We start from the raw sequence: 22,214 nt of genomic DNA, 5'->3' as shown, positions 1-22,214 counted from the left end.
TGCTGTTTTGTTTTTAATCTTAAACATCTACAGGGCATGTAGATGTTTTGATCTCTTGTTTATATATTCCTCAGTTATTCCTTTTTCTCATGTTCCTAAAAAATCCTACTTATTGATCATGCATATTCCCTTTGTCTGAGGAAGATGATATTAGGAAACAACATAGCCCAGTGCAGTGGAATTAAGATTTGGCTATGTATCTCTATAGCTCCTCCCAGTTTTAAAATTCCCCGAATCTCTGAAATTGAAAAATCAGAAATTTGAATAGGTGATGCATTTGAAATCACATCGGAACACAGCTTTTCCACACCCCCTTTTGGGGTGTATGTGTGTATGTGTGTGTTTACTCAACATGTGTATATTTTCCACTTTCCCCATCTGGCATCTGCTTTAACACCAGCTTTGCTAGCTGTTCTGTGTCAAGAGTACTTTAGCCTTTTCACTATGGAAGAGAAAGAAATGAAATAATATAAAAAAGAAAATCCTTCCACCAACCCCCGCCACCTCACTTTTTGTTTTGTTGTTTCTAAGCAAGTTTCTTGCCATTTACCTTTGCATTTGCATTGCTTATTGATTGGCAATTTTAAAATTGTTTATTGTGCTCTTTTGTTTCACTGTTCAAGAGCTAAAACAAAAGCTACCAGGCCCTTCGAGGTACACATTTGCATGCGGTGAGCGTTGCCGGAGGAAAAAGTAATTGCTAATGCATATTTATGTGGCACAAATTTGCCATTTGTTTATGCATAAAATTATCAATAGTGCAGGGCGGCCCAGCCGTAGAAAATGGTGACCTTTTTAGCTTAATAAATAGAAATCAGCTGTTATTGTGAAGAGATCAGCCATTTATTCTGTGTTGAGGGACATTGCCGGGAAAATGCAGATTGGGGCTGGCAATATCATTAAATGGAAGGCCAATGACCCTTTCGGTAGAGTCTATTATACTTTATCTAATAGGGGATAAATGGCTCTGGTTGGCAATTGGAATAAAGAACAACAGTTTTTTTTTTTTATTTCAATCTGTAATTTTATAACTATATGGATTTTAAGCCAGTAAAACTGAACAGGGAATCTCAGGCTGACCTGTTGCTAGAATTATCTCAAGAAGTATCTGTTTTCAAGTTGCTTTTCCTGTTCATTATTCTCTGACTATTTTGATTTGTACCTATTGAAACAAAGAGCAAGTCAAACGATGGTTTGTTTGTATTTTTTTTTTCCAGGAAAATAGATCTTCCTTTAGTTAATAGCTTTCTTCTTCCTTTTTTTTGGCCATACTTTTATCTTTGCACTGTAGATATTTTTGCGTTTTTCAGGGTTGCTCTGTATTTGATGTCTTTAAAAATACTAAAAGTAGAAGAATATATCTCTAAATAAAGTTACTAATAGATTGTAAATTGAGGGTTTTTTTTGTTGTTAAGCTAAACATGAGAACTTTGTAAGTGATAAAAAGGGCATTTGAAGCAAGTATGTGGGTCCTTTGCATTAAAGACTATTCTGTAAATATAAAACCTTCTCATCAGTATATATATATTTTCTTAATACATAAAAAAACCCCAACAAATAGTCACGTATCTTTTTTGGTTGTTTTCCTACTGCATCTGATAGAGGAAATGCCCTGGGTCTCACCAGAGCTGGTCTATGACTGTGGTTTAATGCGGTGTAATCTCACACTACGTTTACTTGGCTAATATCCCTTTGGTATATTATGAGCATTTCTGCCTTTCAGGATTTTTTATCCAGTTTTTTCAATCATTATAGAATTCACTATTAAATGAAAGTTATGTTTTTTTAATATTATGTATTAGTAGATGCACTCAAAATTTTATGTAAGTTATGAAACACGGTAACGAACAGAGACCTGCACAAGCACCTCAGAACATGGCGAGCTCTAGGAAGCGACCTGCATGCCCCTCCCTGATTGTGTTTCTTAACACAAGCTCGCCCCACCAGGTTTAAAGTTTCTACAATAGCAGGTTTGCAGCCACCAATCTTTCCCTCCTGCTGCACTTTAGTATGACAGTGCATTCTGCAGCATGTCACCAGAGTGACTGAGTAACCTTTTACTGGCAGAAATGGGTCTGTTGTTCCTTTTTAAAGTAGAGGGTGTAAATAGGATTCAGACACTAGGGTACATTAGTCCATAAAATGAATATATTTTTTATGTCATTTATAAGGTATTGATTTTAGGTCCATTAGATTCACAGTCCGTCATGGGAGAAAAAAACAATGATTTAATGGGTAGGTTGGAATTCCAGAAGGAAGCACAGCAGTAGTGATTAACCCCTTCTTCGGCTCCCTGCCCCATTATTTAACATGGTGGAGTAGCTGAGGACTCTGGGGGAGAGGGACAGTTTGGCATCTGTCTTCCTTGCAGTTTATGACGGATCACAAAACAGATTTCAGCTGGATTATTACTGTCTCTGAATGTGATAGAGCAGATCACTTTGGGTTGTTAAGAGCTGCTCCAATTTGTTTTTATAAGGTAGTTTTTAAGTTGATGAATGCGTTTTATTTTTACAAAACCTAGAGGATATTTATTTGGAAAGTCATAGTAATTTCTGATACTGCTTAGGGAGATCATAGAATACGAGGGAATAAAGCTTATATTTTTTTTAAAGAAAAAATTTTTATTCTCAACTCTAAGAAAGGAGAGTTCATGGTAGTGTCATGCCAGTTATATCCTTTCTTAGGCAAGTTTTGAGTAATATTTGTGAGAATGGCCATGACAGGAATTTTTTAAATAGGGTGTTTCCTGTCCTACAAATGCATAGAAAATTATTGGTTTACACAAGCCTCTTTTCTGATAAAAGGATGACTGAAATATCATTTCACTTCTATGTACAGAGCACTCATAATAATTCTAGTCAATTTATCCCAACTAATGTTACTACCACCTAAAAGGAATTTTCTCTTAGGCTGCTTTGGCAGTTACATTTTCCTTCTTAATGTATGAAAAAAAATTATAATATAGGTGGGAAATTTTTTAAAATTCTAATTATGTTTCCAATCATCTGACATACTGTATGTTAAGGCTGAATAAAATTATGCCAACTAAAGTTTGACTTTCTCAAAAATTGACCTGATGTAAAGAATATGGTATCAATAAACATTTTTAGAATTTTATATTTTATTTCAAGTTTTTCAAGTTCTGTGACAAAAATGTAAAAATACAGGCTCCCTCTTGTGGGTAAAATTACCACCTGTATATTTCTGTGTTGCCAACATACAGGATATGGCAAAATTTCTGTTTCATTTTTAAGTAAATTCTGTGTAGTCTCTTTATTCGGTCAGATGTGACATTTCACTTAATTGAAAAAAGTAGAGTTTAGGGTACTTTTTTAAGTAACATTTTTAATGAAAAGTTGTTTTTTTTTTTTTAATTAGCAGACTATAGACAACCTTTATTTTACCGCAGCAGTATAATTTCTGATGTTCAAAATTTTTAATAACTTTTTTTCATTTTGGAATACTCTCCAATGGGATAATTAGCAAACTAATGAAATAATGTGGAGCCTTTTTTTTTTTTGAGAGAGAGAGCGAGAGAGCGGGGGGTGGGGCAGAGTGGGAGTATGAGCGAGAGATAGGGAGAATCTCAAGCAGGCTCCACACTGAGCACAGAGCCCCATGCAGAACTCTGAGATCATGACCTGAGCTGAAATCAGGAGTCAGACGCTTAACTGACTGAGTCACCCATGCGCCCCAATAATGTGAAGTCATCAATGTGGCGACTTTTGGATTTCTGTGTTTATTAGCAAAAGTTCTAATACTGGAATGAAGTAAAATCTCCTCCTACCCATCATGCTCCAGATAGATACCATATGGTCATAAAACTCCTCAAATGCCATACATAAATCTTGTCATCAAAACTGAATAATCAATGGCGTAGTAAGAATGAACACTGAAGCATTACTCAGCTCTCCCTGAATTGAACTAATACTGAATAATCTGAGCTGGGACCAAGGCTGTGGCTATACCACCATATATGGGTTCCCTGCTTTCAGAAGTCTGATTCTTAGGAATTTCAGCTGAGTAGCAGAGTCCATTTCTACCAGCCTGGGGAAACGGGTAACCAAGCCAGAGCTCTTATGCACTTATGAAAGTGGCAAGAGCAGTATTTCTGAAGTCGAGCTAGGCAGTACAGTCCTAGAGATATATAGCAAGAAACGTGAACGTAGAGATAGCTGAATGGCTCCCACTCAGCAGTTACCGTGCTGACTGTTGCTGTCAGACGTTTGAACAGAATCAAGGCAAGGACTTATGAGGACACCTGAAGATCTCTCATAAATCATTCCAAGAACTAAGAATTTATCTTAATGTTGCCCGTCCTAACGCATCTGTAAAATGGTTACATGAAAATCAGACAAAACAAACAACTTCTGAGGGGATTAATATATATATATGCATATATGCATGTAATGTAATTTATATGTGTATGTGTTTTTAGAATAATTCTGGTAGCATCAAAGTGTCCAATTAATGCCTATTTTCCCACAATAACTTTATTATATTCATATATATTTTATATACATTTATGTAAATTTACATATAGAAATTTATTTTGAAAACTTTGGAAAAAAAACTTTGGAAATCTCCTGCTTCCAAAAGTTCTATGTTGATACATTTACTAAAATGGAACAATGCACTGTTAATGGGTCTGCTTTTATTTTTTCTAGCATTCCTCTTGCTGATGACACAATTCCTGTGTGAATCTGTTTACAAGATTCTGAAAACTGAACAGAGAATTTTGGCACTGCACTGGGTAGGAAAAAGGTATATTCATAAAATACATAATATGCACCTCTGAAAAATCGATTACTACATTTGCTGCTTTACAAAAATGAAAGTTTATATGCCTTCTCTTATTTTTAATATATAAGTAAAATATATGACATATACATATTAAACTATAGTTTATAGTCTTTTATATTCAGATGACAACTGGATTTGTAATTATAATTTGGAAACTCATTATGAAGGTAATGTCTCTAAACTGGCAGATGATAGCAACATTTCTTTTATTTTCATTTTCTTAATGAGATATACTTTTCTTGAAGTTGTGAAAGCTTTTTTTCTCCATTGAAAAATGTTTTTTAAAACATTTCTTCCTGCTTTTTTGTTGTTGTTGCAAAAGAACTATTTTAGGTCACAAAAGGTAGGTCACACATTTTACAAAAACTGCCATAGGCTATTAAGTATGTTTTTGTAAACACATACAAAAATGGAGTGTTGCTCAGGCCAAACAGATATTTTCTAATTTGCTTAGCAGAAATATTTAGTGGGCATCTGTCTGTGAGCGCATTTATGAAATGCTTGTTTGTCTTTTCAAAAAAGTTATACTTTGGGAATAGGAACTGAAAGTTTGACCACAGACCTAGACTCCTATATTCCAGTGGTTGACTGACTATCATGTGGGTGACAGCAGAACAGGTTGGAGGTAAGGGATCCTTTGTTTAGAAGTTTGTCAGTAGTAAGATGGAAAAGGAATTCTTTGTTTATTACTAAAAAGAATTATGGAAAAATGGTCTTTTTTGAATAGTGAGCTAAAAGTTATTTATTCACTAATCCACTCTTAAGGTCTTATGACTTACGTTTTTAGAACTTCAAGATGCAAGTTTCTTTGTGAAAACCTTTAGAATCAATCGTAGTTGTTATCTTCTTTAAAAATTGTTAAAACCTAAATTATATCCTTAAATTATTTAAAATAAGACTTCATATATCACAGACAAATGACATGATAAAATATGGAAGAAAGCATTGTGAGTAATGGATTTTTATGTTAACAGAAGTGGAATAAGCCACAAATGGATGATTGTAAATATGAAACTTCTGTAGTTTTACCAGTGAAAACACCAATATCAATACAATTAGAAGGCAAATGTAAATCTGGGGCTACTTCTAATAAATATTGCCAACGTCACCTGTAAAGAGCTGTTATTATAAGAAGGCACTGACTTCTTAATTTAAAAAAAGATAAAATGTAAGAACAAATAATTAATGAAGAATACAATTCTAATACAATACACTAATAAAAGAAATGCAAGGCTACATTACTATCTAACCAGTAAAAAGCAGTTTGGAATGATAATGTAACAAGAATGTGGGGAGGGGCGCCTGGGTGGCTCAGTCGTTAGGCCTCTGCCTTCGGCTCAGGTCATGATCCCAGGTGGGATCGAGCCCCACATTGGGCTCCCTGCTCCGCGGGAAGCCTGCTTCTCCCTCTCTCACTCCCCCTGCTTGTGTTCCCTCTCTCGCTGTGTCTCTCTCTCTGTCAAATAAATAAATAAAATCTTTAAAAAAAAAAAAAAGAATGTGGGGAGATGGGTGCTTTCAATACTGTTGGAAAAGGGTTATATTTGTTCAACTTTCCAGGAAGTGATTTGGCCATCTCTGGTATGAGCCTTAAATGTTTCCAAAGCATTCTATGCAACATTTCCACTTCACTAGTTTGGAAAACATTTGGTTACAAGTAATCCAAAATAGTTTTTAAAAAGATGGAAATTTACATTTTCTCTTTGTGAAATCTGTGTAAGCAGTTTAGTGCTGGTTGGGTGGTTCCATAGTCATCAGGGACCCAGATCCTTTGTCTCTTGCTCTGTTACTCTGAACACGTGGCTTTTACCTAGTCTTTTAGAATATCCAGAATTGGTATTCTAGTCATCATGTCCATGTGCTAGCAACAGGAAGGAAATATTACTAGGAGGAGATCATGCTCCCGCCCTTTAAGGAAATCTTCTGAAAAGTGTTCACACCCCTTCCATTTACATTCCGTTGGCTAGAACATAGTAATACAGCAATGCCATACTTAAAAAGGCTAGAAAATGTAGTTTTTATTCTGGGAGATGAATCTGGGAAAGTTATTATAGTGGAATAATAAGAGACTGGATATTAGGGACCAATTAGCAGTATTTGACAGTTTCACTTCCAGGAATCTAACTTAATGAAATAATAAAGAGACAAAATTGATATAAATATATTTGTTCATTTTCATATATTTATAATGGGAAGAGTTTGATATTGACCAAACTGTCCAGCAATGGAGCAGTAGTTGGATAAATTTGAGTACATTTGTATTATACAGTCAAAATATTTTTAAAGAATTTTTAAACTCACATGAAATTATGCATAATGTAATATTAAACAAGACAGAATCCACACTAAAGATACATTGTATTTGTAAATTTGTGTGTGTACACATGTACATGCACACACAAATATACACTCACTTATAAATATGTATTACAAATACATACAAATTAACAAGAAAAATACCTGAAAGTTAGTACATCAAATATTAGCTCTAGATCATGGAATTATGAGCAGTTTTAATTTTCTTCCTAGTTTATACAATTATTTATTTATTTATTTTTATTTATTTATTTTTTTAAAGATTTTATTTATTTGAGAAAGAATGAGAGAGAAAGGTCCTAAGTGGGGGGAGGGGTAGAGGGAGAAGCAGACTCCCCACTGAGCAGGGAGCCCGCTGTGGGACTCGATCCCAGGACCCCAGGATCATGACCAAAGGCAGATGAGCCACCCAGGCAACTTACATAATATTTTAAATAACAAGTATGATTTCATACTAAAATTTGAAAATATAAGAAGTATGGAATCCAAAAGGTTTACCTATTAAAAATAATAAATATGTCTATTCAAGAAGAAATGAATCAGCTTAGCACCCATCCTTTTTGACCTTTTCCTGAAGTCAGGTTGCAATAAGCTTTTCTTCTCAGTAGAGCCATACAATCACTCAGAAATCTTAATCACATTGCAGCCCCCTGCCTCTTTTAGGTTAGGGCAGTTTGAAATACTGTGTTGCAGTTCAATGGCATGGGACAAGCACTGGCATGGGAAAGTTATTGGTAATCATGCCTATTTCAAAGGCAAAGAGCAAAATTTTAAAGATTTCTCTCTCTTGTGTGTGAGTGAAAGAGGTTAAGTGTTGCAGTTCTGGATTAAGAATGTTTCCTTTTTTATGTGATAAAAAATTTTAAAAAAGTAGAATGTTAAGGGAATATTAAAGAAATGAAAATTTAACTCAAAGCTAAGTGAAAAATCAAATTAGAGAGCAATTCATCAGAAATTCTTTGCAGAAATTGGAGTGAGAGCATATCCCCCCTGACCCTAAGCTGACTTTACTGTTTGGAATTTATAAGAGAACTATAATGTTGAGAGGCTTAGACTTTGGAGACACATTGTTTGAATTCAGATCCTGATGGTACCACTTATGGTTGTCTACTGTTGGGTGTGTTCCTTAATCACTGATTCCTCATGTGTAAAATGTAAATAATAATAGAAGACACTGTACCCTGCAAATATTTATCACATGGACACTGGTGTAACTACACTGATTAAACAAAATAGACTTTAAAGCCCAAACCATTACTAGAAATAGAGTCACTTTGTAAATAACTGAAGTTTCAATTCAATAGGAAGATAAAATAATTTAAAATCTAAATGCCCATAATAATATAATCTCAAAATATATTAAGTACAAATTGCCAAAACAGCAAAGATAAATAAGCAAACCCAGAATAACATTTTAACCCACTTCTTTTTTTTTTTTAAGATGTTATTTCTTTGAGAGAGAGAATGAGAGAGAGAGAGCACATGAGAGGGGGGAGGTTCAGAGGGAGAAGCAGACTCCCTGCTGAGCAGGGAGCGTGATGTGGGACTTGATCCCAGGACTCCAGGATCATGACCTGAGCCGAAGGCAGTCGCTTAACAAACTGAGCCACCCAGGCGCCCTAACCCACTTCTTTTAGTAATTGATGGAATAAAGTAGACAGAAAAAATCAGTAAGGATATAGAGTTGAAAGACAAGATTAAGAAACTTGACCTGATAGGCATATACAGAGCCTTGCATACAACTACAAAACTCACATTATTTTGAAGAAGACATGGAAAAATTACAAAAATTGATTGTATGTTGAGTCATAAAATAGGTCTCAACCATTTTCAAAGAACTGGAATCATACCAGTTTCACTAGAAATCAAGTTGCAAATAAAAAAAGTATGTGGCTAGAAATAAGTTTCAAGATTCCAAAGAAATCACAATAGTAATTTTAAATATTTTAAACTAACCAAATTGAATTTTTTACATGTAACAATTATAGAATACCTATAACAAGGACTTCCTGGGAAAATTGTATCTTAAATAAATGTACTAGGAAAAAGAAAGAGTGAAAATAAGGAGACATTTCCAAAAAGCAAAAACAAAAGCAAAATAAACCCAGAGTAATAAAATCAAGAAGTCAATTAAAGCAAGAACATAATTAGCAAAGTGGGAAACAGTCACATGGAGAGGACCAAGAAAGCCAAAATTGATTGTTGCAAAAGATGAATAAATTTTCCAGTACTCTGATGAGACCAAACAAGAGAGCAAGTGATAAAGGGCAAATAACCAACATCAAGAATGACAAAGGCTACATCATAACAGTTGTGTAAAGATTAAACAGACAGTAATGAATATTATGAACTTTATGTTACCAGCCTCACACTGGTAGATATGAAGAATTGGATGAATGGTCAAATTCCTAGAAAAATACAATGTAGCAAAATTTACTCAAAAAGAAAGGGAGAACCTGAATAGTTCTATAACCATTAAAGCAATTTAGTTCAGTAATAAAAAAAAAATCCTCCTATAAAGAAAATTCCAGACCCAGGTGGCTTCACAGACAAATTCAAGGAAGAAATGTCTAATTTTACATAAGTCTTTTTCAAAAACTAGAAGATGTGATAATCCTAAAAACTTACTTTATATATAAAGATCATACAACCTTGATACCAAACTTGACAAGTATGATATGAAAAAGTACATTTACAGGTAAATTCCTCTCATGAATATAAGTGGAAAAACCATCAACCAAATATTACCAAATCAAAATGAGCAATATTTAAAAAGGATCATTAATCATGACCAAGTTGGTTTTTATAGAAATTCTAGGTTTGCTAACATGTAAAAAAATCAATCTATATAATACAGATTAAAGAAAAGTATCATATGATCATTTCAATTAATACAGAAAAAGCATTTAATAACATTTAACATCTATTTCTAATTTTTAAAAAGTTTTAGAAAACTAAAAATAGGAAAGCATTTCCTTAATGTGATATAAAATACCTATAGCAAATATAAATCATAATAGTAAAAGTTGGAAACTTCCCTTTTGTGATCAAGAACAAGACAAGGATATTTTCTATCACTCCTGCTATTTAGCATTTTTTCTGGAGATGCTAGCCAATGTAGTAAGGCAAGATAAAGATATAGAGTTATTATTGGAAAAGAAACAACCAACTGTCATATTGGCAGATAAAATGAATTAAAAAGAGTGTTTAGCAAGTTTGATGCATACAATATAAGAAATCAACTGTATTTCTATATATCAGCATCACTTTTTACCTCATGGTTTTTTTTTTTTTAAGATTTGTATTCATTTTAGAGAGAGAGAGAGAGAGCTCACACATGCAGGGGAGGGGGCGGGGAAGGATAGAGAGAGAAGCAGGCTCCCTGCTAAGGAGGGAGCCCCACAGTGGGCTTGATCTCAGGACCCTGGGATCATGACTTGAGCTTAACCAACTGAGCCACCCCGGCACCCTTACCTCATGTTTAATAATAAGAGATATGTATTATTTCTATGTGGAAAATTGTGAAACTTTAAGAAATATTTTCAAGGCTGAAATAAATGATGTTCATGGTCTAAAAGATCCAATATTGTAGAGATGCCCCTTACTGTACCAAAGTACAGTAAGTACTGTACTCAATTCGGCAGTACCAAATTGATTTATAAATACAGTGTAATCACAAAGAAAATGTCAACTGGTTGTTTTATCTTTGTTTCTTTGTTATTTATTTGGATAGTTTTTTAAGTGTGTGTGTGTGTGTGTGTGTGTGTGTGTGTGTGTGGTGGGGGACAATGTGACAAGTTGATTCTAGTGAACAAGACAAATAGTAAAGACACTCTTGGAAAAGAAGGAATGGATAGGAGTATTTGCCTTGCTGACATTATAAAACTGTTAATTGAAAAAACGTGGTGTTGTGGTAGGGGTAGACAAGTAAGCAAATAAGTGAGACTAGAGAACACAGAAACAGACTCTTGCATATATGGGCACTTTATTTACAATAAAGTTGGTACTGTAAAGCAATAGAAAATAATAGACTTTTTAATACTTAGTACTGGGAAAATTGATTATCTATGGAAAAAACAAAATTTACCTCACACCACACACAAAAACCAATATCAGTTGGTCACAATCTAAGTGTAAGAGGCAAAAAGAATCTAAGAGAATCTAAGAAAATAACTTTATGACTTGGGAGTAGAGAAGGATCTCTTAAATGAAGAAAGCACACATCCTACATTATTTTTAAAGACTTTTTTTTTTTAAAGATCTATTTATTTGACAGAGAGAGACACAGCGAGAGAGGGAACACAAGCAGGGAGAGTGGGAGAGGGAGAAGCAGGCCTCCCACGGAGCGGGGAGCCCAATGTGGGGCTTGATCCTAGGACCCTGGGACCATGACCCTGAGCCGAAGGCAGACACTTAATGACTGAGCCACCCAGGCGCCCCTAAATAGGCAATTTTTTTACAGAGCACTTTTAGGTTCAGAGAAGTATGAGCAGACAGAACAGAGATTTTTCGTATACCTCCTGGTACCCCCCCAACACATTCATAGCCTCCTTTATTAACATATCCTACCAGAATGTACTTTTATTTTTTTTACAATGTATAATTGACACATCATTATTGTCCAGACTTCATCCTTTACATTAGAGGCTACATTACTTTATTGTTTATCAGAAAGCACCATAAAAAGAGAGAAAAGACAGGACATGGAGTGGTAGAATAAATTTGCAGGACATCATTGACAAAGATCATATCCAGAGTAGATTTTTAAAAACTATAAATCAATGTAACAATTCATACAATCTAATAAGAAAATGGGCAAAAGAAGAAATCCAAATGGCCAATAGTATGTCCAAATGTCCAAACATATTTAAAAGTGCTTAATATCAGTAGTATTCATGGAAATACAAATTAAACTTATAATGAGATCCCACTATATGTGCTTCAGAATGGGGAAAACTAAAATAGCTAGCAGGTCAAAGCACTGGCAAGGATGCAGAGTAATAATCATTTATACAGTGCTGGTTGGGCTATCAATTGGAGCAACCAGTTTTGGGTATAATACCTAATAAAGGTGAAATTTATATCCCCTGCTCAAGCATAGCAATCTTAGATATATATCCCAGAGAAATATGTACATATGTGTTATCAGGAAATATGTATAAGAATGTTCACATGAGAAATATTTGTATTTGCCAAAATTGGAAATAATTATCATCAAGGTGGAAATTTATAGAATAGTCAATGAGATATTGAAAAGCAAAGAAATACTGAAATATTGAAAAGCAAAGGAATACTACTACAAGAGCCAGGGAGTCCTAACTTCTAAGAATAAGGAAAGAAGCTGAGCTGAGGGAGGAAGTATTTAGGTTTAGGGGGAACTTTGGATCTAAGGGAGAGTGCCTGTAATGTCCTAGGTGATGGTTATGTAGCTGTGTGCTGTCTTATTATTTGCTAAACTGTAAATATTATATACATTTAATCATAATAATTAAGTATTAAAATAATACAGCAAATAGTTATGATAGTTTTTACTTATTTCTTTAGTGGTATGTATTATATTTTAGGAGGGAAAATATGGTTGCAAATAGTGTAGATTAAACTGATACATCTTTGAAATTAGGTAAAACCATTTAAGGTACTTGTAAAGAAATGAAAATGAAGAATAATAGGATAGTAAAATAAGCAATTATTCTTTCTATTACTTGTTCTAAGAAATGTAATGAAGGATTAAGACATTGCCATTAGATTGAAATGAAGCAAAATGTTTTCAAGCTATAAAATTATGGTTATTTTATTTATATATACTTTAAAACACATTGTAATGTTAAAATATCCTTTTGCACATATCAACAATACCCACAAAAAGGCTTCATTGAATATCAGATTTTATATTCCATTGACCAAAAATAAGCACCTTACATAGGTGTTGTGAATCCAAGATTTTTTAGAGGTAAATTGAGGATAGTGGTTAGTTATACCATTGATGGCAGTTATTTTTGCTTTGCTTATCTCCTTCTGTATTAACATTATTTTAAAATGTCACTGCATTTATAGTTATTTGCTTTAACCATTTAGCTAGTTAATAATTTGTGATCTAATGCTATTTGTACATGCCTTTTGGTCACCTGTCTCTTTTACTTGCAAATAAGCAAGCTCTTTGCTTTAAATTTTTTCCCTAATCTAGATAGTAAAACTCTTTATTGCTTGAAAAAGGAAAATAATTCCAATATATTGCAAATTGTCAAGTGAGTTCTTTATAATTAAAGATTACTCTGCAATATACAATTTTTAAGGCATTTATCCCGACAGGGTTCACTGACCTTTGAGAATGAGCCACTTTGTTGACAAATCTATCATCTAAATTGTACAACATTAATGAGAACTCTGAGCAGCACACTCTTACATTTTAATGTAGGTGGCAGTTTAAGGGAAGAAACAACAACAACAAAAACCACCACCAAAACAAAATACTGAATGTGATTGAAGTTGATTTTGATAAGGTCTGCCACCTGTGGATAAAAATGTGCATTACTCTGAACACATAATAATTAAGAAGACTGAAAGGTCGTAGGAAAATCCAATGACCCTCTGAAATCAAAACATTGATTATTATTTTTTTTCATTGGTTATTATTTTTAAAAAAAGAAGAAGGCACTGATTGATTTTTACAGTTAAATAAATCCAGGGCTTATGATACTACTTACTTGCACAACCAACTGTCCATGCTCTACAGCCTCATCCACAGTTCTGTAGTACCATATGGTAGAACTGATTCAATGCTGGTCTTTAATTTGAATCCCTTGTTTGTTAATTAATAACTCATTATGTGATCATATATTTCCTGAAGCATCACATTTCTATATCTTACTCTTTTTCACAACACTTTACACATCATTGTAGATCATATTTCATTTTTGCACCTCCATCTCTTGAATGTCTCCATTTTGATAAACATTCAGCTTAGTTTTCTCAAGTTAATGAAATGTCGTAAGTAAAAACACCATGAAAAGCATGCTAACAAACAGCCTGTTTAAATCTAATGGCACCGTACTTTTACAATTTTTTCCTTAACTCAAAATTATTTGTTCAAATGCCTGATTATACTTGATCTTCTGCATGTCCTACCTACAAATATCTAATACCCATCTGAATAGCTTTGCATAACGTTATTAAGCTTATTTTCTGGGTGTTTCAAATGTATTTATATATGCACTGGAGGAATTTTATTAGCACAATTTGAATTGCAGAGTTCATTTCAAAATGTACATCACTTTAACTACCATAATGCAGTCACATAGAGATAGATGCTCCACTGTACTGGTCTTGGAACAAGATATTGCTGTGTGAGTAGCTAATGCTGACGTACTTGAAATAGCCCTAAAACACTAGCAGAAAAGAATGGTCTATGTATAATTCCTTTGGCTATAGCTTTCCATTTCTTGATTGATAAGGAATGATGAATGAGAATCATTCAAAAGTTATAGGAAAATTAGACTATATTACTTTTTAAAGTCAGATGATAATATGTCTTAATAATTCAATAACAACCAAGCATTGTTGTCTTATTCAGCAGTTGTTCGTAATTAAGAGAATTTTTCCTTCCAAATACAATAATGCATGAGCTGTTGACCAAAAATTTTTAAAATGATGTATGTGAGCAAGCAATTGCTTATTTTTGTGTCTTTCTTTAGAACACTAAGCAACAAAGCAGTTCTAACAATAATAATTTAATCTGAGAAAAAACCTTGAATCCAAACTGTCTCCATAGAACTTTTTCATAATTAGGTTATACATCTTCTCAATGGAAGAAGTCTTGCCCACAGTCACATTCTGTAAATGAAAATACATTTTGCATAAATTAGTGAAGTTGAACTGCTAAGATTCATTATAAAATGTAATAAATATTTCCTAATTTTTAAAGTAATTATGAACCATGATGTTATTTTCCTAGATGATGTATGTATCTAGGCATCCGTTAGAGAATTAAACATTTTATAGTGAGTAACTGGTGTTTTAAAATATAATATGATGTGACATGACATAACATAACATAATGCAAACATGATGTTTAACCTGTAATTACGGAATTTCCGTCTTAAAGCTTTTTGATACAAGTGTCATTTTAGGCATGGTTTAAGGATAATTTTCTAACTATTTAGAAAAAAGTTATATTCAGTTTCTATGCCATTGCTCATATAAATTCTAGAAGGATTATAGATTTACATTTTTAATAAAAGACACTATAAGAGCATTAAGAGAGAGTGTTGGTGAATATTTATGTAAGTGAGGGGAGGGTTAGAAGTTGTTTTTAAGCATTATACCAAAGGCAGAAATCACAAAGGAAAAATGTAGTTAGGTTTGATACATAAACATAAAAGCTTTTTTGCATCTTCAATGGTAAGACTGACAAACAAATGAGGAACTGAGAAATATGTTTGCAGTATACTAGGTTTAATGATATAAAGTACCATTTTCGTTAAAACGGACTATTGGCAATTTTATATATTCAATATATGTAAATAAAATATATTTTAAACTGCTAACAAATTAATAGAAAAGTAGAAAAAATAATTTGAATATTGTTAATATTGGGGGTCAAACATACCAAATGTTTGATTTTTATAATTCCAGAAATGCAAATCAATTGTGAGATTTTACTTCATTTAGCAAATTAGAAAAGGTAAAAAAATGACACAATAACCAATGAAGATATTGCAGTGAGATTAGGCCTGTCCTTGACTGAGGCTTGTGTTACCAGTTGTATCCCTGCACCAAAGATTCATTTCACAGTGCACATTAAAATCTTTTAAAGTTGGGGCACCTGGGTGGCTCAGTTAAGCATCCGACTCTTGATCTCAGCTCAGGTCTTAATCTCAGTGTCATGAGTTCAAGCCCCGTGTTGGAGCCTACTTAAAAAAGAACAAAAAAGAAAGAGAAAATCTGTTAATGTTGATGCTTGTACTTCTAGGAAGTTAGCTAATGTTTCATATATGGTGTTTATAGTAACATGAAATTGAAAACAATTGATATATTAAAAAATGGGCTCTGTTTAAAAAATTGTGGTGTTTCTATGTGATGGAATATTAATTTCATTTAAAAATGATGTAATGACATGGGAAATCAGAACCTGAGTAATGGTAAACATTTAAGAAATATTCAGGGGTGCCTGGGAGGCTCAGTCGGTTAAGCAGCTGCCTTCGGCTCAGGTCATGATCCCAGGACCGCGTCGGGCTCCCTGCTCAGTGGGGAGCCTGCTTCTCCCTTCCCCTCTGCCTGCCTCTCAGCCTACTTGTGCTCTCTCTCTATCTCTCTGTCAGATAGATAAATAAAATCTTTTTTTAAAAAAAGAAATATTTATTGATTGGATATGTGGATATGATTGGATACGTGCATGCTACACACACAGAGGTGTGTAGCATGCACAGAACAAAAATTCTAGAAGAACATGTGCAAAATGCTGAAAGGCTATGCCTGGATTAAAGGACTGTGTCTGATTTTTTGAAAATTTCACCTTTTTGATTGCATGTGATAGTTGCCTTTCTTTAATGAATATATTGCTTTTGTTTTAAGGAAAAATACACATTTTTTAACTATAAGCATCAATGTCATAATTCATATATTAAGGAGCTTTTCCCTTATGTTTTCCTCTTGGAGTATTACAGTTTCAGGTCTAATGTTCAAGTATTTATATATTTTATCTTAATTTTTGTGAAAGGTATATAGGGGTCCAATTTCATTCTTCTGCTTGTGGTTATCCAGCTTTCCAGGCTTCATTTATTGAAGAGATGATCCTTTCCCCATTGAGTATCTTTGACTCCCTTGTCAAATATTAGTTGCCCCTACATACAGGGGTTTATTTATGGGATCTCAATTCAGTTCCATTGATCTATGTGTCTGTTTTTATGCCAGTACCACACTGTTTTGATTACTGTAGCTGCATAGTATAGTTTGGAACCAGGAAGTGTGATGTCTCCAGCTTTATTCTTTGTTCTCAGTATTGCATTGACTATTCAGGTTCTTCTGTGGTTCCATACCAATTTTAGGATCGTTTTTCTATTTCTGTGAGAAATGCCATTGGAATTTTGATAGAGATTGCTTTAGTACTTTATACATAGTTTTTCAAATGAGAGCATTTTCTATATACATAGATTGCTACATAAACATGTCTAAATTCTTTTTTCTGATTTTTGGGTTAGGAAAAAATCAAGAAGAACAAAATGTTTTTCAGAATTTGTAATACATTAAACTATGGTCTACATGGCTAGGATAAAATTCCCTAACACTGCCAACAAATTTATCCAGTGTTTACTCATAAAATCCCAATGGTAGGGTTGGATCACACTGCTTCAGATTTGATCTGTCTCAGGCCATTGGGTAGTTCTTCATGTTGTGCCAACTTTTGCCTTTATGTGAATTCCACTTGGTCCCACTATCACTGAGAATAATACCTCGGAAATAAGATTTTTAGAATCCTTTGAAAAATTTTAGATCTTATATAATGGACAATATGTATTATTCCTTATTAAGCTATTTACATTTTGAAAACCATAATTTAAATCTTCCAGTACCATTCCAGTGTTTCTATAGTCACTTTTTTTAAATGAAGCGGTTACCTCATTGTTGTAAGCATAATTCATGTCCATGCATTTACAGATGTGTCTAACAGTTGAATTTGTTAAAGTCCTCCTGCATTTCCCCCTTTATTCTCACTTTTATAACTGAAAATCTCAATAAAAAAGTGATTATTAAATCCATAATGAAGCAATTTATTAAAATAAAGTAAAATATATTTTATTATTCAAATGAACTTGTCTTTTTTCATTGAAAAAAACTGTTTTATAAAATGAATTCTATATTCTTCCATTATCAGCACACCTCAGATGGATAGTTAAATAAGTGAACTTTGATGCATGACCACTTTTTCTATTTTTAAACTTTATCTGTACTGATACAGAGCATAAACAAATATTTTAATTTTTGGAATAGGAATAACTTTTCAAAAGTAAATAATGTGTTTTTTAAAGGAAAATATATACATTATGACTAGCAATTTTAAGAAGGAATAATGCTTATAGAGACTTAATAGAGCTCAAGATGTTGATATGCCCTTAAATAGCAAATATTAAAAGTATTTATTTAATGTCATTGGAATACAGAAAAATAGGGTAGCCTGAATAGAAAAGGAAGGTCAAAGTTAATTTTAACTTTTGTATTTTTCAACAAACCATTGTATTTTCTTTATTTATTCCCCCATCTTTCCCTTTTGTTTTGAAAGTATTGTTATTTAAAAGGAAGGAACACTCATGTCAGAATTATATTAAAAATCAGACCTCGAGACTATCTGTGAGGCAGAAATAATCCAGCTATTATTTCTAGTATAAAAAGTTTTTTGAATAACATCACTTGCCCAGAAGCTGTTTTCCAACCTAATAACTCTTGGAATTATGATCTAAAATTTCAAGAGGATTAAGGCTGCATAACTACTAGAAAGTACAAGTGTGCAGGAATGTGACCAGAGGTGAAATCTGATTTAAAATTTCTTTGAGGATGCACTAGTTTGAAACAGTAGCTCTGAGAAAGTAGAAATGCTACACATATAAATATTGCTTAGCAAGCTTATCTTAGTTAAACATATACTAAATACATGCACAGCCATTTCCAAGACGTTCATTAACTAGTGTTTTAGTCTATTTTCTTGATTTTAACCATCTGTTTTCAATTCTCCTTGAACAAAATTACTGAAAATGGACAGAAATAAAGTTCAACACATTCTATATTGGTTCATCTTCTTTTTAGTAACTTCTTTATGAGACAGTTTGGAGGCAGCATGGGATGCATGCCCAATTTGTTGATGGTGAACCCATCTTGGGTGTGCCTACTATTTATCCATCCCAGTACTTTGTCAGAAGTTGTGTAATGAGTTGGATGGAAAAGCAGGAGGCAGGAGGCATCTCCATGTGACAGTTATACCATAGTATACCAAGCATGGTGCTGGTTGCTGCAGAGGACACAACTCTAAGTAAAATGAGATCCTGGGCCTCAAAAGTGATAGAAAGTCCTGGAGATGAGGATGCCAAGAGTATGTCAGTTCCTCTGTTGAAAGGCAGGATGCAAAGGTTAATAGCTCACTTCTGACTACTTCGCATCCAGATGTGGTCTTTGCTAGGCATGCCAGTTTTCTCAAGATGGGGGTCGGCTTAAAACTAATTTAATCATAGGCATTTGATTAGTCTTTGGCCATGTAGAGTATCTGAATTCCACTTCTTTTAGAGACAACAATTTCAAATTTGTTGTCCCACAGCATCTAAGAAAAACCCAATGGCAACAAACAATACTTAGGGAACATGGTTTGAGGGATATGCAGATATATTGAGAGGCTCTGAAATCTATCTCTGAATGAAGCAAGAGATGCTGAAGTGTGTGCCTGAATCCCTTCTAATAATCTCAAGTAAGTGGCCTTTATGACATCTGCTTTAGTATGGTGTCATAGGCTCAGACTGAATGCTGCTGAAAGAAAGAGCCCCATAAAATGCATTATGACTACCAGGAATTGTGCTGTGGAAATCTTTCATTGCAACCTACCACATCCATTCTATGAAACTACTTGGGAGAGATTTCTGACTCCTTTACCAGTTATGCTGCCCCTGAATGGTTGGTCTGTTTTCATCGGATGATACCTGTGCATTGTATAACTGACTTTTAACTGATGTTCTCTGTTGTATTTAATGTATCGGAGAAGGAAGAGGTTTCATGGGTAGGGGATGAAGGCTGTGGAGAAGGAGTGGGAATCCAGAAAGCCATAGCTAAGACCACGATATCTGAGTTGGGTCTTGAATGGTGGAAATGAGGAGAGAATTGAGATAGCCTTCTCAACGGTGCAGAGGAAAAACTGTGTAGCTCTATTTGGCTCAGAAATATTAAGGCAGTAGTGATATGCCAATCTGTACATTTCAGATTATTAAATTTAACCTGAGGAAATTATGTATAATCTTGGCTAATTTGATAAATAGTAAGATGGCATTGATTTTTTTCCCTATAGGGGAAATGTCAATATTTAGCATGTTTTGTCCACTCTCATAAAGATTTATTTCTCTGGTATGTGTTATGGTATGGGTTTTTGGGGAAGGGTAGGGTATATTACAATTCAAAAGACCAAAAATAAAATGTAATATAAGTTCCCCAATAGAAACTGGGTAAATGTATTTCCTGAGCATGAGTGTTGGTAGCCATGGCAGATCTAAGTAATATAAATTTGACTGAATGATACTTCACTGTATAGTCATTTACAGTTCATGTACTCCACAACTGGTCAGGCTGAGTCCATCAGCTAACTGCTCTTTTCTCTTTTCTATTCTTTTCTTTCTTTCTCTCTTTCTCTTTGTTAAACATGGTACTATAATGAGTAGATATTGTCATTGCACTAAGTATGCTTTTATTTTTTTAATTGAGGTATAATTTATGCTTTTTTTAAATTGAGGTATAATTGACATATAATATTATATTAATTTCAGGTGCACAACAGTGATTTGATGAATGTATATATTGCAAAATGATTACCACAATAAGTCTAGCTAATGTCAGTCCCCACATGTAGTTACAAATATTTTATTTTTGTGGTGAGGACTTTTAAGATCTATCTTAGCAACTTTCAAATATAGAATACAATATTGCTAACTATAGTCACCATGCTATACATTATATCTTCATGACTTATTTATTTTATAACTGTAAGTTTGTATTTTTGGATCTCCTTCGGCTAACTTTTTTGCTAAAAATTTCAGTCATATTTATTTAAGCATTACAAAGAGTGAATAGAATAGTAGGTATAAAAAGAAAGTTACAAAACATACTCTTGTTTTAGATATATACAGTAGTTGATTTTTTTCTCTAAAATTTAGTATTTCCTATTCTTTCCCATTCTACATTTTAAATCTCAATGACAGTGATATAGTTAACATATGTTGAACACTCATAAGAAATCTATAGGCAGTTTACATGTATCAACTCATTCAGTCCTCGGAACAATCCCATAAGTTCTATTATCTCAATTTTATATTTGGGGGAACTGAGGCATGGGAAAATTTAGGAAGCTGCCCAAGCTTATGCAAGAGAATTAAATGATACCACCTGGTTTTGAATCCAGACAGTCTTGTTCTAGAGCTTACACTCCTAATATTATATTACTCCATCAGCCTGAAGTTGAGGGAAATTATTACCTAAATTTCATTTCTCTCCAAAGATTAAAAAAATGGATTCTTTATTAACTTGCTAGATTTACTGTTAATCAATTAGAACTTCAGCACTTTAGAATGAAAAGGGAACTAAGAGGCATGTAATCTAATTTCCCATTCATTGCAGAAAACTTCCTTACAACATTATGATAATTTTTCCTACTTCCCATAAATACTTTATTTATGTATTTATTTATTTGTTTATTAAAAGATTTTATTTATTTGAGAGAGAATGAGAATGAGGTGGGGGAGGAGCAGAGGGAGAGAGAGAGAATCCTGAAGTAGACTCCCTGCTGAGCACAGAGTCTGATATGGGCCTTGATCCCAGGACCCTGAGATCATGACCCAAGCTGAAACCAAGCATTGGATGCTCAACTGACTGAGCCACCCAGGCACTCCATAAATACTTTAAATAATAATTTTTTTAAAGATTTTGTTTATTTACTCATGAGAGAGAGAGAGAGAGAGACAGAGGGAGAAGCAGGCTCCCAAGAAGCAGGGAGCCCGATGCAGGACTCGATCCAAGGACCCTGGGATCATGACCTGAGCCGAAGGCAGATGCTTAACCATCTGAGCCACCCAGGCGCCCTTAAATAATAATTTTTAAAAAGTCATATTCCAAGGAAGTTTATTCCTCTTTGCAGCAACTCTCTTAGGAAAGTATACCGAACTAAACTAAATCGTTTCTCTTTTCCTTTACCATAATTTTTATATCAATTGGGCCTAAATTAAAACATATTGGCTAGCAATAAGTGTATTGTAATTAATAATCGTAACTAAATTTCTTGAGTACTCTATGTGCGGGTACTTTTCTAAATGCCTTCCATAGAGTAACTCTTTTAACCTTCATACCAATCCTAT

The 22,214-nt window shown here is 33.7% G+C and overlaps 1 protein-coding gene across 1 annotated transcript in view; it reads left to right on the top strand.

Annotated features, from left to right (window-relative positions):
- SOX5 (SRY-box transcription factor 5) overlaps positions 1–22,214 on the top strand; it is a 1,012,050-nt gene that overhangs the window by 276,456 nt on the left and 713,380 nt on the right. Inside the window, exon 4 of the mRNA XM_088025573.1 lies at positions 4,671–4,767. The gene's annotated coding sequence lies outside the window, so the exon portion shown is untranslated. The remainder of the gene's footprint in view (positions 1–4,670; positions 4,768–22,214) is intronic.

The sequence above is a fragment of the Eumetopias jubatus genome, unplaced genomic scaffold (assembly GCF_037043125.1).
Source record: "Eumetopias jubatus isolate StellerSeaLion01/CBP00866 unplaced genomic scaffold, mEumJub1_p1.0 scaffold_8, whole genome shotgun sequence".
Lineage (NCBI taxonomy): Eukaryota > Metazoa > Chordata > Mammalia > Carnivora > Otariidae > Eumetopias > Eumetopias jubatus.
The sequence above is the reverse complement of the archived record's forward strand: the minus strand, read 5'-3'. Positions and strand labels throughout refer to the sequence as shown.